The sequence below is a fragment of the Equus caballus genome, chromosome 4 (genome assembly GCF_041296265.1).
Source record: "Equus caballus isolate H_3958 breed thoroughbred chromosome 4, TB-T2T, whole genome shotgun sequence".
Classification (NCBI taxonomy): domain Eukaryota; kingdom Metazoa; phylum Chordata; class Mammalia; order Perissodactyla; family Equidae; genus Equus; species Equus caballus.
The window spans coordinates 36,697,632-36,715,492 of NC_091687.1; the positions used below are offsets into that span (position 1 = coordinate 36,697,632).

Consider the following 17,861-nt stretch of genomic DNA (forward strand, 5'->3'; position numbering starts at 1 on the left):
AAAATGGTATAGTTTAATTCACATTTCTCTTCTTTATGAATGAAGCTGAGATCTATGGGTCAATCTTGATTGGGCCTTTTGAATTTCTGTTAGATTGTGTCTTTGAACTCTTATAATCTTAGGCAACATGAAGTCATATGAGGGCTGTTCAGAAGGTAAGACTCCACGTGGGACCCTCCAGCTACCGCTGATTGTGTCTGGATGTCAAGGTTAACACAGCTCAGAGAATGTGCTTAACCTGTGTTGCTGTATTTCTCTTAGAGTGAGCCCAATATTTATCTATCAAATGACTGAATTTCATAACTACTAGGTTGTATTTTCTCCTGATAATTTAAATATTCTAATACTACCAGTTTTATTAAATCATTTGTCTTTGTTTATGATGCCATATACTGTCTCTTTCCTGTGTAAGTTCTTTGGAATTATGACTAAAGAATAATGCTTTTCTATTATGGCAAATCTGAAATTCTCCCTTGATTTCCATCACATGAAGGACAAAAAATAGAGGTTTTTCTTGTCAAAAATTGTCCTTTGGGGAGCCAGCCTTGATGGCCTAGTGATTAAAGTTTGGTGCTTACCACTTCAGCAGCCTGAGTTCGCTTCCTGGTCGCGGAACCACACCACCCGTCTCTCGGTTGCCATGCTGTGGCGGTGGCTCAGTAGAAGAACTAGAATGACTTACAACTACAACACACAACTATGCACTGGGGAGGGAAAAAAAATTGTCCTTTGGGTATCACCTTTTCTAGTTCATTCTCTTCTATATGGTTGCATGTAGTAGATGCCAACAGGAGAATGTATTCATATAGGCATTCAACATTCAACCAATATTCATCGAGGGCCTACTATGTGCACTGTTACAGGTACCTACCATTGTCTATTACAGCGCAGCAAAGACAGACATTTGAGTATCCATCAAACTTACCTACATTATGTATGAGTAGGAAGAACTATGCATGGACAGCACATATGGCACAGTCTATCAAAAGATCAAGGCTGGCAATTGGGACGCTGAGTTCTATTCTTGGATTTGCCCTTATCTTGCTGTGAGTATTGGGCAAGTTCTTTCATCTCTATGGGCCTCAGCTTTCTCATCTGTGAAAAATGTAATGTTGACTAGAATAGATGATATTTACATCCCTTCTAGTTTTAACATTCTAAGATCATAATGCCCATATGCTACTCTTACCATTTAAAAAATACCCAAGAATCCACATTTACATGCTAACAAAAATAATTGTGCCCCCTCCCTTTAGTGGATACACCTCCAAGTATTCATTCCTTTTCCATCTGGAGGTAGCAGGACATATACTTTTCCACAGGAATATATTGGAATTTGTCATTATATGTAAACATTTACATTTAATCAAATCTCCCAGGACATTAAATATTCAACATTTATGACATATTTTTGTTGAAGTATTTCTAAGTTAATAAAATGTCACAAAATACAAATTTTAACAAAAATCTTTAACAACGGACAGATTCTGGAAAAGCCAAAAGTACTAGAAAATGGATATCAGAAGTAGACATTGTGATGTTGGCCTATGTTCTTTAGGAACTTTCCCCTCACTATGGAATGATCAGGATTCACTGGAATGGAAGATAACTATAGCCTAACTCTTCATTTAGAATCAGGCTACCTGCCTATGAACTTGGAAGTGGTGAATTCATCTTTGAAAGATGCTTAAGAACATCCCACAATATAATTTTATTGTCACCCTCACCTCTGGTTTCCCCATACCCCTCTTCTGTTCTCTATAATATTCATCCTGGGGTGTTATTCAGGTTAAGCAATTTCATCTGCTATGGCAGTAGGTCAAATTATACACTCAGTTTTAAAATTTATCCTATTTCAATGATTTTCAATCACATTTTAAACAAGTTAGGTAATTTCATTGGTTGCCTCTAATGCAAAATATTTAGATTGTATTAACTTACTTGTCAATTTGGATAAATAATTGATATCTCTTTATTATTTTCAAATTAACATGATTTAGTGGACAAAGAATGGATTTTTGGAGTCTTGTTTTACATGCCAGTTTCTTCAATTACCGGTTCTAACTCATCAGCTTTATCATCTGTCTGAGCTTCACTTTTTTATTTCTCAAATGATGATACTAATAACTTTCAAATTATTATGAGGTTAGAAATAATATATGAATACATAAAACTATCTGAACACAATAGGACTCAATAAATGTTAGTTGTTTAATCATCATTATTATTATGAGTGATCAGATGAAATATCCACCAGCAATTTTTCCTCGGAATTTTTCTTATAAGGCAAAGATTAGGAAATTAGGTCTTGCTGTTTTTCTTTATTTCTTATTGGTATTTAAGAAATTTATTTCTTATTGCTATTTGAAAACATCTGGCAACTTGATGAACATTCATATGTTGGACAAATTCAAAGAGGGATGAATCACTGCTCACATAATCTGGTAATTTATCACTGTGTATAGAAAGTAGTGCATGTATTCTAAAATACCAACATCAGAGCTCTTTAATAAGCTATTTTTCTCATGATTGCTGTTCTCAAATTCATTATTACAAAAAAACAGCATCATATTTTATTTAATACAATTGGCCTTTGTTAGTATTAAGTTTGAAGACTCGTGAAGAAACCAACTTTGTTTTTAAAGGAAGAGAAAAGAAGAACAAAGGCTCAGAAAACGGAAACCTAAACAGGAGCGCAAAGACTCATTTCAGAACTCATTTGGCCCGACCGTTCCGGGACACAGCCCGCTTTACAGCGGGGCCTCTAGATGGCGGAGGAACACCGCGGTGACGGCGCTAGCTTTCCAGCTCCCGCGGAGGTAGCCGCCCAGACCTCGGTGATTAACTAGCCCGCGCGGAGTAGTGAGGTTTGCAATAGCACTTCACCGAGGTTGTTAATTTTTCTCCCAACGTAAGTGCCTAACTCATATTTTTAGGCCAATGTATAACTCCCTTAAAAAAAATAATTGCTTAAATATAGGAGAGCAAGATGTGTAATACAGCACATCAATCTTTGAAAAGAAAGGCATTCTTGGGAGATTGGCATTCCAGTGTTTTAGAAACAACGACTTTTTTGGGAGTGGAGAGAACCTCGGAGAGCGGCTTGAAAGCAGGCAGTTAGGGTCCAGACTCAGAAATTGAAATGGTCTGGGTTTGAATCCCGGCCCCCATACTTGCTGTGAGTCCTTGGGTAAGGTATATACACTTTCTGAGCTTTGGGTTGTAGTCTTGGAGATAACAATGGCGCCTATGTCATTAGGTGGTTGCAAAGATTAAACGAGCAAATTGTGGTAAACTCCTTGGCACAGAGCTTGACATATAATACCCCATAAATGGCAAAATTTGAGCCTGATGAGATACTAAAACAAGTTAGATTGGTTTATTCAAGTTGAACAACATGCATCATGAGAATGTGAGACAGCACTAGAATCTGAGGCAGTGACCAGGCACCTAACAGCTTTTTATACCTTGCTATTTAGATGAAAGAATGTGCCTAATTCTCCATTTCTGCCTGACAAAGTGTATTGGAGGAGGGAGAGGCGGTCACAAAGTTCTGACAGACGGGCAGCTCAAGGCACATTTAAACATGCCACTCTGACATAGCCTCTCAGTAGGAGAATTCTGGTGCTTTCTTGAAAATCAGCATCAACAATCTTGTCAACTGCTGATTTTCAAAGACGCCAGGGAAGAGGAGGCGTGTTTTCCCTGATGCCTAGAATAGAGCCTTCTGATACCAGATTCTAGTTAAAGTTGGTACCGTAAAGAAGCACCTACCAAAGGAATCATAGAGAAGTCACAGAAAGTAATATTTTGAATAGTTTTTCCATAACAAATTGAAAGAAACTGTGTTATAGTTATGTAAATGTAGGCCTTTTAGGAAAACTATGACATGTTAAACCAGTATAATTGCAGCAAATCTTTCTTTTAAATCCCACTGTCCATCCTCTTTTTATTTTTTTGCCTGACTTTTTCATTCTCAGTTAACTTTCACCCATAAATTAATTGGCAAGCACATGGATAGTGATACTGGAAGACAAAGGAGGTAGAGCTTTAGGTACTTTTCTGGGTACTCGCAGGTATATTTATCTGAGAATGAATGGAAAAAAATACCCACTTTGCTTCTTACACAGAAACAACAGAAGATCTAAATGCCAATAGTTAACTTAAGCCCTGTGCTCCCTGCCCAGGGGAGTGAAGAAATGAGGAATGGCTTTCTTTTCTGCTCAGGCTCCAAGTGGCAGAGTTAGCAGGCCCGTGTTGGGGTTGGGGAGCCTTTCCAGGACAGGAGACTTTTCTGCAGGCCTTGCAGATTCCGCCCTGGGGCAGCTGTGCTTGGCGGCATGTCCTGCTGCACTGCACTGCTCAATTCACCTCTAGCCTGCCCTCTCCCTCCCCACCTCCATGGTGAAATGATCGGTGGTCTCTGTGGACTTGAAGCAGGGACCCCTCTGTGCGAAGCAGAAGTTTCAGTTCTTGTCCAGGCTGATGAGGTCTTAGTGCTCTTTGGCAGTTTACACATAAAGGAAACAATCCCTGTATACTTAGGTTTTGAAGACTCTGGAAATATTGCATAGGCTTTGGTAGATACTGGTCTAAATAGTGGCTTAAATTCATTCATTCACACTGCAGTTACTTTGTGCCTATGACATGCCAGGCACTGTGTTGTATGCTGTAGATACAAAATAGAGTAAGACGTGGTCCCTGCTCTTAGATGTCACTGGGAGAGAGTTGGGCAAAGACAGAACTTATTCTTCTGTCCACACACCTAGTATGTGATTAGCTTAATGTTTTCCTGGACTCCTTCTCTTTGAGAGCTGTGGTGGTTGGTGATGAATTAATTGTGCAGGTGGTGTACTGAGGGGAGGGAAGAACAGGAAGAGATCTCAACCTCATGCATTATTTCAAGATCGTCTCAGCATTACGTATCATAGAACAACCTCTCCAGCAAAAAATGTGGAGAGCTGGGCCCTGTTTGTAACAATCTACTTTTATTAGGAAATTACTTTCAGGGATATAGGAGGCAATCTGTAGTATCCATGATGACTCAGAATGACTACTTTTTCTTTGTCAGTTGCTATCTGTCTCCATTGGGACCAGCCATCACTATATTTACAAAGTGCTTTCTGAGATACGACCATAAGGAAAGAGAGAAAATTTTTGTTTTTTAAATTCAGCTGGAAGGAGAAAGAAAGAAATTGGTTAGAATTTGGGGATTTTAGGTCTTCCAATTTATTGTATGAAAACTTGGTATATATGATTACGGAAAAAACTCTGGGATAGTTTGAAATTACAGCCTTGGATATAGCAGATATATGGATAGGTTTAATTGTCTTATAGTGGTGTACTCTTAAGATAAACCTCAGTATTGATACAATATTTGGAAGTAGGCTTTTGGGATAATGTCATTTTCAAATGTGAGATTTTATTTTTGTCATCCCCTTTCTCATAGGTAATCATAATTTTACTGTACACATGAATAGTATTGCAGAGTGTTATTCATATTTTTTGAATGAGATGTTAAACACTAACAAGATGCAAACTACCATCTGGAACAAAAGGGAGAAATGGAATCATTAGGTTATCAGAGGCACATGAGTCAATGGGAACCATCCATCTTTCTTGCAGAAACCCAGAGGTTGACTCCTTGGATGTTGAGAGCTATTGAGTATGAGTAATATGTGTGTGTGTGCGCATGTGTGTGTATATTCCTATATGCCAAAATTTGTACTGTATTTCTGCCATCTTTATTAAAAGTCTTTGAGATGTAAAAATATGAAGAAACACACATATTCATCTGAAGCATGAAGCAACCCCCAGGAAAACCTTTCAAAACTTCACCTTCATTTTAACACCCAGGAAGTGTCAAGTCATTCATCATGTATAATTAATACATCCCTTCTTCCCTTTCCTCCCTGAGCACAGGCGTTGCAAAATGAGTCGTGCAGTTTTGTAGTAAATAACACTGTTTTCAACAATTTGTTTCCATGTCTGGACAGGTGTATTGCTTAATTTGTCAATTCTGAAAATTTATTTACTCTGCTCAGTTTTTGCTCTCAAATGCAAACTTATATATACCTGCTCCTGCAAATATGGAATAAAAATCTTGCTTTTGTAATATTAAAAAAAACAGCATTGTTTGTTTCTAAACTTTTCATTTCAATATGACAACATGATTTATCAAAAGCATCTCAGTATTTAACTAAGGTGAGATAGTTTTATGAACTGCAGAAAAGTCTTCCAGTTGAAGAAGGGTCATGGGACTAACATAAGCATTTAGTCTATTCAGTTTTCTATTCGTGCTGAGGCTGCTGGTCAATGATTTCCCTCTTCCAGAATGGTTTCCAAATTACTAAGACATTTTAGCATTTAATGTATTAGACTATCATGCAGAGTATTTGCTCAATCAATATATAATTATTTAAAGTCAATTTCAGATTGTCTTTCTTTGGGAGAAGTAGGATTTGTATAGATAACCCAGAAGTATTTGTTCTAGCATCTTAATGTGTACTTAGAAGTTTTATTTGATTATCAGAGTATCGAAATGTCTGGGAATTCAAAACTTTATACACAATATTCCAGGCATATAACTGAAAACTAACTTAGCTAGATTTTGGGCTTCCTAATCCATGTTGGAACTTGCTAGTGTTATTTCTTGGAGAAATACAGATCACCAATGTAAAGTAAACTCTATCCTTTAACTTTTCACAGGTATGATTCATGATAAAATATTTTGGTTTAAAATGATAAGCAAAAGAACACAAAGACAGCAGAAGCATCATTGGCAAATGATTCTATTAATTTCTCTAATCATGACAATGAAAGTCTGAAAGTAAAACACATTCTTCCATTAACATTTTTTCCATGAATAATTGAAAGATAGCTATATTATTTTTAAAGTTCTTCCCAGTCTTTAGGGCAAATGAACAATGAAAGATAGTAAGTAACTTAAGCAATTATTGAAATTACTGTCTCAAAAATTCTAAACAGTTATGTATGTACTATATAACTGAGGCCAAGGCACATGTTTTAAGTGAAATAGAAAAATAATTCCTTTGGTTTGCTAATATGATTAACATTTATCTATATCTGAAAAAGTGTACTCATTTTCATCATTATATTTTCTGTTAGCTTCAGAAGGAGCTCTCTTGTTTTTAGAGAAAGATGTGAATTAAATTCAATGTCTTTTTTATTCTTTTTTTCTTCTCCCCAAAGCCCCCCAGTACATAGTTGTATATTCTAGTTGCAGGTCCTTCTAGGTGTGCTGTGTGGGACGCTGCCTCAGCATGGCCTGGTGAGTGGTGCTAGGTCTGCGCCCAGGATCCGAACTGGAGGACTTTGGGCTGCTGAAGCGGAGCACGCTAACGTAAGCACTTGGCCATGGGGCCAGCCCCTTTTTTATTCTTAAAATACCTCTGTAGGCCATCTAGGTGACAAGCAGTCTCAACTACAGGTTGCTGAAAGATAAAATTGGATTTTATAAGCTGCCTTGAAAATTGCAACACATTAGGTTACTTGCTCTAGTGCATAGCTTGGCTCTCACACAACTGAGTCAAATGGATCTTTATCTTTTCTGTTTGATGAGTCGCTCCTTTTCCTTGAAACTCTCCTTGGTATCCCCAAAGTCACGAATTACAGGAGAGTCCTACATGTGGGAGGTGAAGAGCTATTTGATGTTAGGGGCCTCCATACACTTCTCTGTTCTCGAGACCCTATGTAGTGAGATTGTACTCGTACTCCAGGATTCTACTCAAACTGACATTTCCGGTTGAAGGCTTAGTTAAGGACAAAGATAAAAATGCAGAAGTCTGACAAAATATATAGAAATTTTGTTAGTATGCTTTGGTTTTATAGCTCCAGGCACCATAGGAACATAGATAATACGTAATTACTCAAAGGATGACATTTTTTGAAAAAAAGTCTTTATCACTGACCCGAATAGTCCTGTCCAGTCCCGTAACCCTGTCATCCCTTCCACATGGCCATCTTTGATTTCTCTGCAAGTGGGAGAATCCCAGTTGTGTTCTTATTGGATGTCTCAGTGAATTTGTAAGACCCTGGTTTTCTGGCTGGAAGTAAAAGAATGCATGTAGTCTGATTTTCCTCTTTTGAACCATCCCTTTGGAAGTCGTGCTTAGAAATTGCTCACTATTAGTTTCAGCCATGGCACTGTGTGAGCTTCTGGCCTGCAAAACCATTAGGGTCCCTTGCCCTTTGTTCCTACAGAACTCTAGTTCACCAATGATTTGAACTCTCCCCCCCCCCCCGCCCCCTCACTTTTGAATATACATACCTTTAAACCTACAAGTGTCAACTTCTACATTTTCATAACTTCTGAATGGATGTCATAGAGAATACATGCCTGACATGTCTCTGTGACCCCAATTTATTCCTTGTAGTATGTTCTGTACTCATATTTTACTAATGAAAAAGAAAATAATGCTAGTACTTGATAGCTCGCTGAATTTAAGAATCTCAGATACATGGATGAGCTCAGGTCCTAAGGAAAAGTTGCGTAAACTGGAGTCATAAAAAAAGCTTGCTGCTAAGACTGTCTTTGAAAATGTGTAGCTTAGAATAAAGGGGCTGATTTTGCCATGGCAGTAAAATTGTAGTAGGTCAGCTTCTGCAGCTTTGATTTCTGTTAGAACTTCAGAATTCAGATGTTATGAAAATGCAGGAGCTATCACGTGTGCTTTTAAAAGACATACACTTAAAGCAAAAAAACAAAAAAAGAGTTCAGATCACTATTGAGTATCTACTTGTACAAAATGTAACATTCTCTCATTTATTTATTTATATTTCAAATCAGGCTTTCCGTAACATTGGTGCACAAGAAATTGAAAGGCATGGAAATTGCATAATTTAATATAAAACTTTTTTACTTGCCAAGAATGGGAACAATTCTTATTAAACAGGACATCTAAATATTACATTATATAATACCGTAACTCACATAGCAAACCAATTTCAACTTAAGAAATTAGTTTTGCATAAGCCCAGCTGTTAGTATCAGCTGCCAGGGGACTGACATGTTCATTATTTTTATTCTCCCTTGTTGAGGTTTTACGGTAGTGGGATTTCTGTTCTTAAGTTCTTGAGAGAGTGGGTAAAAAAATGAAGGGCTAAACAAATTTCTTTGAGAGGTTCAAGGACTGCAAAATTCCACCCTGACCTCAATGGAATGCTCAGAGAAGTCAGCAACAATAGTATGGGGGTTGGGGGGGTGGGTAGACACAATTCCTTCCACACCGAAGGCTAACTCCTGAAAAATCAGGAACTTTCCCTGCTGAAAAGTACATAGTGAGGTAAGTCAAAAGAAACAAGCAGACTACTTATCTTTAACGTTCCCCCAGGGAATGACCACTTTTTAAAAAATGTTGTGTGCACAGGAAAGGGGAATTACTTGGTAGAAATATGACTCTTGCCTGGGCTCTACCTGTTTTTGCTCACTGTTTCATTTAAAACAAGATTTTAATTTGCTAGTTTTTTAAAGTGCTAGCTGGTGATGTTACCGTGGTAACCATGCCTTGGCAGCTAACCATGAGTGCTGCCCAAATAGTACTCAAAAATCGGAGAGTAAAACAGTAATAACATAGGGAAACTGCCCCTATTCTGACCCATGGAACTTCCAAACAACTAGCTGGTAGTGAAAAGATGGAAAAGATTGAGAAATGGAGGCATAACCTTGAGCGGATGAAAGGAATTGAAAGGAAATTGAAAGGAAAAGGGATTAAAAAAAATTGTGCCCACTGAAGGTTCTTTTCTTTAAAATAATCAGGGCATTTTTGAAGTTAAACTAGAAGTAATCAGAAAGATCTATGCTTGGCGTGGTGGGCATGGGCAGTTTAGAAAGCAGTTGTAGCAGACCGCCTGAAGAACTGGCTAGGTTGGGTGTGGGGGAGGGGAGCCTCCAGAGGAGAGAGAATGCCCAGAATGGGTGTGGGGTGTGGATAGGATGGTTGGACAGACACCTTTCCCAACTCGATTTTAAGGTCATGTTCTAATAGTATTGTGAGTGTATGTGTGTGCACATGCATGTGTATGTGTGTGTGTGTGTGTGTGTGTGTAGGGAGTGTTTTGCTAGTTGAGTCTAAACAGGGCTTCAAAGCCTGGTTGTGTTTCACAGAGGGTTGATGTCCCATTTCCTGTCAAGCATGACTTCGTATGTGAGTGTAATTCAGGAGTGATTTAATTTTTGAAATATTTTAAGCAGTTTTTAGACAGGGACTCTTGAGAGAAGGCTATAGGAACATGGTTATTTCCTAAGTAGAGTTCTCTAGTAGAAGCTCCGTTTATTCTACCTCCTTTGTGTCCCTTGAATCCATTTTCTTCTCTCTGTTCCAACCGACACTGCTTTTTAGTTGTGGTTCTTATCACCTTTCTCCTGATGGCAGTTACTTTTCAGCATTTTCTCCCTAGACTCCATCCTTCTGTCACTTGTTGGTAAAGTGATTGTAGTGTAATGCTAGATTGATCACGTCACTGTCTTACCAAAAATCTTACAATGAATTCTAACCACCTTTAGGAAAAAATTCTCACTTTGTCCTTCACGATAGGTAGCTGCCTACTTCTTGCCTCATAGGTTGGTTGGTCCCCTCTCCTCCTAATTTACCCTACACCATTAAGAAATCCCCTTCTAGTTCCTGAATCCTGATTTCATGCCACCCCTTCTCCGTGTGCCCGGAATCCTGCCTTTTAACCTCTCTCTCCAACCTACCCTTCCCTCCAACTAGCAAGAGGAGAACAGTTAAGAAAGGAAACCATTTTGCTGGTTGGCTTTAAGTATTTGTTACTTATTGAAATGGCAGCCTGTCGGAAGATTTTTTCTGACTCCTTTTCCAGATTAATTTATACAAAGAGCATTATACTCTTTTTCAATTTCCCTAGGAAAATCGGTTCCATTTATTAAAGTACATTGAGATTTATTGATAAAATTTTATTCTTCTAGTAATGGCAATATTACATGAAGCAATGTAAAATACTAATATTTCTTTCTGAGAACATACACATATGATTTTGCAATATTTTAAAAATCTGGCCAAATTAGGAAACTCAGGTCAAATTTTGCTAATTGGCAATGACGGCAGCAACGCTAATCATCTTGTGGTTCTAGCAGAGGCATTCACAGGGAGCTAGTTGGGGAGAATAGATCTGTGAGGAGAAAGACCAAATTCCCTCAGTTATTTGGGAAATTCATAGCATAAGAGAATGTACTCTTTGCGATATCTAGGCGTCCCTTCCTTATGAGTTTAGAGAAAACTAGATGGAATCACTGACCATTCATTGATGGCAGGTTAATGCCGGTGTTTCAAAAGGTGTAAATTAGAGAGTGAGTCTGTAGAAGTGGGATGTTGAAAATGGGGAGAACTTGAGAATTTCTGGGCTAAAGAGTATAAAAGTGCCTGCATTCTACTTCATGAATTAAGGGCATAATTATAAACATGCCACTGCCCTTTGAGTTATCCCGGTCACTTCTGTAAGATACAGGTAGGAAATGGTGGCAACATAATATAAAAAGAGAACCAATATCTTTTGTTAGTTTCAACAAAATAATTTAATACCTTTTCCTTAAAAAGAAAAAAATAGAAGGGTAAAAGCAAGAGAGAATTGTATCAAAAATTCCAACAAGACTTGAGTTTAGGCGGCAAATGTGAGGTAGTTTGAAAATACAATTGCACACACATACTCATACCACTTTTTAACCCAATATATTGCTTATTTTTAATTGGGTGATAAATTAGCAGCAATATCCTTAAGCAATATCAGAATTATAGTAGAGACTGTTGCGTGATTTCCAAAATAGCTGAGAATTACGTTTAATAAGAGGAATAGAAAAGGAAGATTATTTTTCCTTGTTAGGGGGAAATAAAAATATCACGGGAATTAAAATATCAAACAAATTCTTTTTATCTCTCTCAATTATTCATCATGCAATAACACTAATAAGGATCAAGCCCATTTTCTTTTGCAATTCACTTTTTCATAATGGGACAAGTGATAAAAGAATGAGTCAATATTAGTATTTTTTTCAAAAGCAATTGAGGTGTGTACATATTCAACTCGATCTTGTACTCTCCTGTCACTTCCATTTGCAATACTGTAAAATTATTTTTAATTTTCATATGATCGCCCTTTGTATCATCCTTCTCACACAAAGATTAAAATATTTACTAAGGCAAGAACATCTACCAGTATATTTTGTAAATGTTTTCGACTATAGGGATGAGATGCTAAGGCTTTTTCAGATAAGTCTCAATTGTCCAGAAAATGCTATTAATCAGAGCACTTCATTCTTTGAGATTTTGTGTCTATAAGGTGCTTCATATATGAAAATGAAATTAGTGGTTTCCAAGGGCCTTTGAATTATTCTCCAAATCTGATAATGGATTATGTTGGGGTGCCCAGAGCAGCTGTGTCCATAGAGCAAAATCATACGTGGATCAAATCCATAAGCACAGCTTTATTAGCCTAGTATTCTAACCAACAGATTGTAAATTCTGAAAAGAAGTAGCATCCTTATAGGAAATGAATTACAAAGCAAAATAGTTACTTTTGTTGTTCTCTTTAATAACGTTTGGAATTTATATATAGTACAGCCATGCGGAAATTAAACCAACATTACCTCAAACAATAAAAACAATAAAAGAACATATTTGGTAGTATTGAAATCCATTTTATCGTAGTGAAATGTTAGTTTTATAAGATTAACTGTGTCATCATCATAGTTAGTGTGTGACTTAGATCATTTAAGTTATTGGAAATAATTTTAGGAGGGTTTACTTCAGTTTATTGCAAACACACAAGTACCTGTTTTCACTCAGAACATAATAATTTGTTTTTCGAGGAAGATTAGTCCTGAGCTAACTGCTGCCAATCCTCCTCTTTTATTTTTCTGAGGAAGACTGGCCCTGAGCTAACATCCGTGCCCATCTTCCTCTACTTTATATGCAGGGCACCAGCCACAGCATGGCTTGCCAAGTGGTGCCATGTCCACACCCGGGATCCGAACCAGGGAACCCTGGGCCGCCAAAGCAGAACATGCGCACTTAACTGCTGCACCACCAGGCCAGCCCCTTAGTACATATTAATTTATTATCCTAGAAATTCTATAAAACCTCCTGACTAATCAAAAATATGTATTTGAGCAAGTTGCTGTTTCGAATTCAGCATTTTGGAACTTTGAACTTCTCTTTTCAATTTCAGTTTTAGACTGTACTGTTGCTTAATTCCCATCGTAATTAATTAATTTATAAATAATTTATACCCCGTCTTCTTCCAAGAAAGGATTTAAAGAGGCTGCATTTACCTAGGAAACTACCATAAATATATGATGAGGTGGATGTCAGTATGCTGTCTTCGGTGGCTGGAAGGTCACTATCCTTGCCTAGGAAGGTAGTGCAACACAGCTCCTCTGCCAGGGTAGGATGCCTCCTCCTCCCACTCTGCCTGGCTCCCTTTGCAGGGGGGAGCGGCCGATGGTCCTTGTCCTCCTCATTAGGGACACACACCAGGTTCAAATTCTGTTTCTTCCACATACTAGCTTTGTGATCTGGGGCAAAGTATTTGATTTCTCTGTACCCATGTTCTATCTTTAAAATAGGAATAATAATTACAGTTATCTCATAGGGTCGTTCAGAGCATTAAATCAGTTATTATACGTAGAATCTTAGAAAAATGCCTGGGTTTCGTAAGCACTACTCAAGTGCCAGCGATTGTTATTACACACCCTTACACTCTCAATTCAGATGCCATTTCTTCAAAGATGCTTCACTGAGACCACGCCTTAAACCAGTTACATTACCACAGGAGCCTGCGCTTTTCTTCATGATACTTATCATCATTTGCCACTGGTATTTAAGGTGCTTAATGTGTTTCTCTCATGAAGCTGTAAGCATCAGGAGGGCTAGAATCTGTCTGTCTGGCTCAACACTCTATCTCTGATATCTGGTACAGTGCCTGGCATAAAGCAGGCATTTAGTAACTGTTGAATGAGTGAATTCAGAGAGATTTGAATTCATGTTTAATGAATTCACGAAATGCTTAACAATTTAAAAATTAATATTTTAACAATTAATAGAGTGTTTTATTTACGTAATAATAAATGAAAGTAAAATCCTGTTAGGTCACCTTTATATACTATTGTGAGTCACTTCAATGAGGCAGCAGTGGGCTGTAGGATGGAATTCACATTTTATTCTTTGTGGACCCTTGGAGCAGATTAGCTGTTCTCAATTGGGGATGATTTTGCCCCCCAGGAGGCATTTGGAAATGTTTGGAGACATTTTTTGGTTGTCACATCTGAAAGGTGCTACTGGTATCTAGTGTGCAGAGGCTAGGAATGCTGGTAAACATGCTACACTGCACAGGACAGCCCCTCCCTTAACAAAAATGGTCAAGCCTGAAATGTTAGTAGTGCCAAGGTTAAGAAACCCTGGCGTAGATGGATGGAGCCTTAGAACAAAAGTAAGTTCATGTAATTTTCAAAATTAGTTGAGGCATTAAATAATAGGACACTAGACTTTTGAAAATTAATAAAATTTACTGTGATTCTTTTTATTTTTGTGGTTTGTACTTGCTTTGTGGTATGATTTGCTGGTAGTTAAGTAGAATTGAGTATTTAATGTAGTATATTCACCACTATTGACTGTCAGTAGAGAACTCTGTAGTGTGCTTTTCCCTTTACAACCATTAGAAGTGGTTTTAAAAGAAAAGTGTCAACTGACTGCTTGTTCACACACTTCTAAATGGCTAATTTGACAGAATTTTTTCAAAGAGCAGTTTATGAGTCAATTTAGCCAAAGCTGTTGGGCAGAGAATACAAATAACCGTATAACCATATTGCTTATAGACCGTTGGTTTATAGCTCTGGACTAATAAAACAGAAATAAGGTAGGGCTGTTCAGTGTTTACAGAGCTTGGTCAATTTGAATTTGATTGTAACATCTGGGAGAGTATCAGCCAGGACAAGCTAGGTTATGCTACGGTAACAACATCTCAGTGGCTTAACTCAACCTAAGTTTATTTCTTCTTTGGAGTCCACTGTGCATTTTAGTGACTTTCGTGGACCGTTGTCTTTGTGACAACTCAGCCTTGCAGGCTGAAGAAGGTGCCGTCATCTTGGCGGTGCACTATGTGGGATATAGGCCTTGTCCCTCATGTGGCGGGGAAGAGGGAGTGTAGGAAATTGCATGTTAACTCTTTAGTGCTTTTGCCTGGAATTGACATAGGTGACTTTCAGTAACATTTCATTGGCCCAGCACATCACGTGGCCATGACAGGTTTAGGGACTTGAGGAAGTTTAATCCTCCCATGTTGCACAGGAGAAGCAGAAATATTCCTGAGCTTGAGCAATGTTTATCATAACTAGCTTTCGTATTTGTTACCTTTGTATGTGGTTGTTCAGGATAGTTATTAAGAAGGTGTTTGCTAAGTTCACAGACGCCATGTCGCACACCAAATTGTCCTAATTTCATTATGCTTGTTTTGGGTCTGTATTTATATCTCATTTGAAGTATTTATATGGCTTCTAAATATTTGGGCTTCTAAATGAGAGTCTTTACCAGATACTACCATCCCTTGTTTCTCAAATGGGCTAACATATTCCACAGGCTACTGAATGCTAAAGAATAAAGGTGGTGACCTTTGCATTTTCCATAATGGTAAGTAATCAAAACATTATTTTTGAGGTAAAAAAAAATGAACATACAGTACTTCAGAATACAAAATAAAGTGATCAATTTTTAAGATAAAATATGAAACTTCAGTGAAATTTTGCACTGAAACAGGCTGATTCTAGCTATGCCCCAGTGGAAAGTATTTACTTTCCTCTACTACCAAGGTTACTTTACTGGACAGGGTTAAGAAGTGCTGCTTGTGTACGTAATTTTTTACTCAACTTTGGTTTGGATATTTCCTTAGTTGTTTTCATTTTGGTGGAAGTGATCATATTATCATATTTTTAAAACTGGATCTTCTTGGGGTCGGCCAGTGACATAGTAGTTAAGTTCGTGTGCTCTACTTCTGTGGCCCAGGATTTCGGGGTTTGACTCCTGGGCATGGACCTCTGCACTGCTCATCAAGCCATGCTGTGGTGGCATCCTATATACAAAATAGAGGAAGATTGGCACAGATGTTAGCTCAGGGACAATCTTGGTCAAGCAAAAAGAGGAAGATAGGCAACAGATGTTAGCTTGGGGCCAATATTCCTCACCAAAAAAACCAACCCCTCCCCCCCCCAAAAAAAACCCCCAAAGCTTCTTCAGGGACCTGTAATTATTACATCATGTAAATGGGGGTTTCTTTTGCAAAGAGGAATTTAGAATTTTTATTCTGTATCTTACTAGCAATTTGATAGGAGAAACTGGATAATAAAATTGGTGGATATTGTGTTCATTATTCTAGACCACCTCATGGAACTGTGAGAGGATAGAGAACTACACCCACTTTTCTCCATTTTACCATGTGATTCTATTTATGGTTCATCTGGTTCTTTCATAGCTATATGAATCTGTTTTCATTCATTCATTGGTCAAACAGCTTTTGAGCATCTACTGTATGTGACTGGCATTGTGCTTGGTGCTAGGGATTCAGACAAGATGAATGACAGTTCCTCCTCTCAGGTATAGGAGATGATGGCCACGGTGCTTGTGAAATCTCTCATTCATTTCACATATATTTCTTGGGCACTGTGGGGGCCTGGAATTGGCCACCCCAAGATATGTCTCTTTGGCATGAGGATTATTTGGGGCTGGTTACTTTTAATAAACTGCAGACAGGAAAGCAACTGAAAAGTAGAATTTACTTACCCTTTGTAAGAGAAATTTTACATTGTAAAGGACATCTCCATCTGTAAAGGTGTCTCCCTCTCTGTACCAGGAAGAAGGGGGAATGACCTTATCTCTAGAAACTCTTATCAATGCAGAAGGCAAGGACTTAAATCTGCATAATAATCTTATTCCTGTTTACTGTGCTTGTCTAGTAACCTCCTGTAACTGACTCCCCCCACCGCCAACATCCTCCTTTTTCTTTAGCTGTGGAGGATATTTAAGGTGGGGGCTTCAGCTATTTTGGCGAGTTGCTCAGTTTGCCTGAGCCTCTCCCATGTATACATGTTATAAAGCTTTGTTTAATTTTCTCCTGTTATTCTGTCTCATATGAATTTAATTCATTCTCCAACCAGAAGAACCCACAGTGGGTAGAGGAAATGTCTTCCTCCCCTACAGCACTGATATGTGACAGGTACCCAGTGTAGGGGAGGAGGACATTTCCTCTCCCCAAATGTAGGTTCGTCTGGCCGGAGAATGAATTAAATTCACATGAGACAGAATAGCAAGAGAAAATTAAACGAAGCTTTATGAGGAACCATGGCCCGGGGCCTTTCTTCCCGAAGGAAGAAAGGGCACGGAAGAAGTGGGGTGCACATAGTGGTTATATACCCCCAAACAGGGTGTTTCACATGTGAGTGAAATGTCCCTCCCACAATAGTCACAAGATTGCCCTGTTGGCACAGTGCTGGATGGACACAGCAGGTAATGGTCTGCTATCTCGGTGGGTGTAGCAGGAGGCAAGTCGATTGTCTGGAGCTGGGCTGGAGCTGGGCAGTCACAGGTGAGTGCAGCAGTCAGTTCCTAGCCTCAGGAAAGATGATTAATCCTTAAGAAATGCCAACGTTGGGAGGGGGAGGGAAGTCAGTTACAGGAGGTTACCAGACTAGCACAATAAAATGCAGATTTTAAGTCGTTGCCTTTGGTATTGATTAAGAGTTTTTAGAGAGAAGGTCATCTCCTTTCTTCTTCCTGGTACAGAGAGGGAGGCACCCCCTACAGATAGAGATTTACCCTACAAATGCAAAGGTGTCCCAA

The 17,861-nt window shown here is 38.4% G+C and overlaps 1 long non-coding RNA gene across 1 annotated transcript in view; it reads left to right on the plus strand.

Moving 5' to 3' along the window:
* Window positions 1–9,214: 9,214 nt before the first annotated feature.
* The window catches only part of LOC138923894 (uncharacterized), a 28,990-nt gene continuing 20,343 nt past the window's right edge, over window positions 9,215–17,861 (plus strand). The window contains exon 1 of the long non-coding RNA XR_011438155.1: window positions 9,215–9,305. This is a non-coding gene — a long non-coding RNA (uncharacterized lncRNA). The remainder of the gene's footprint in view (window positions 9,306–17,861) is intronic.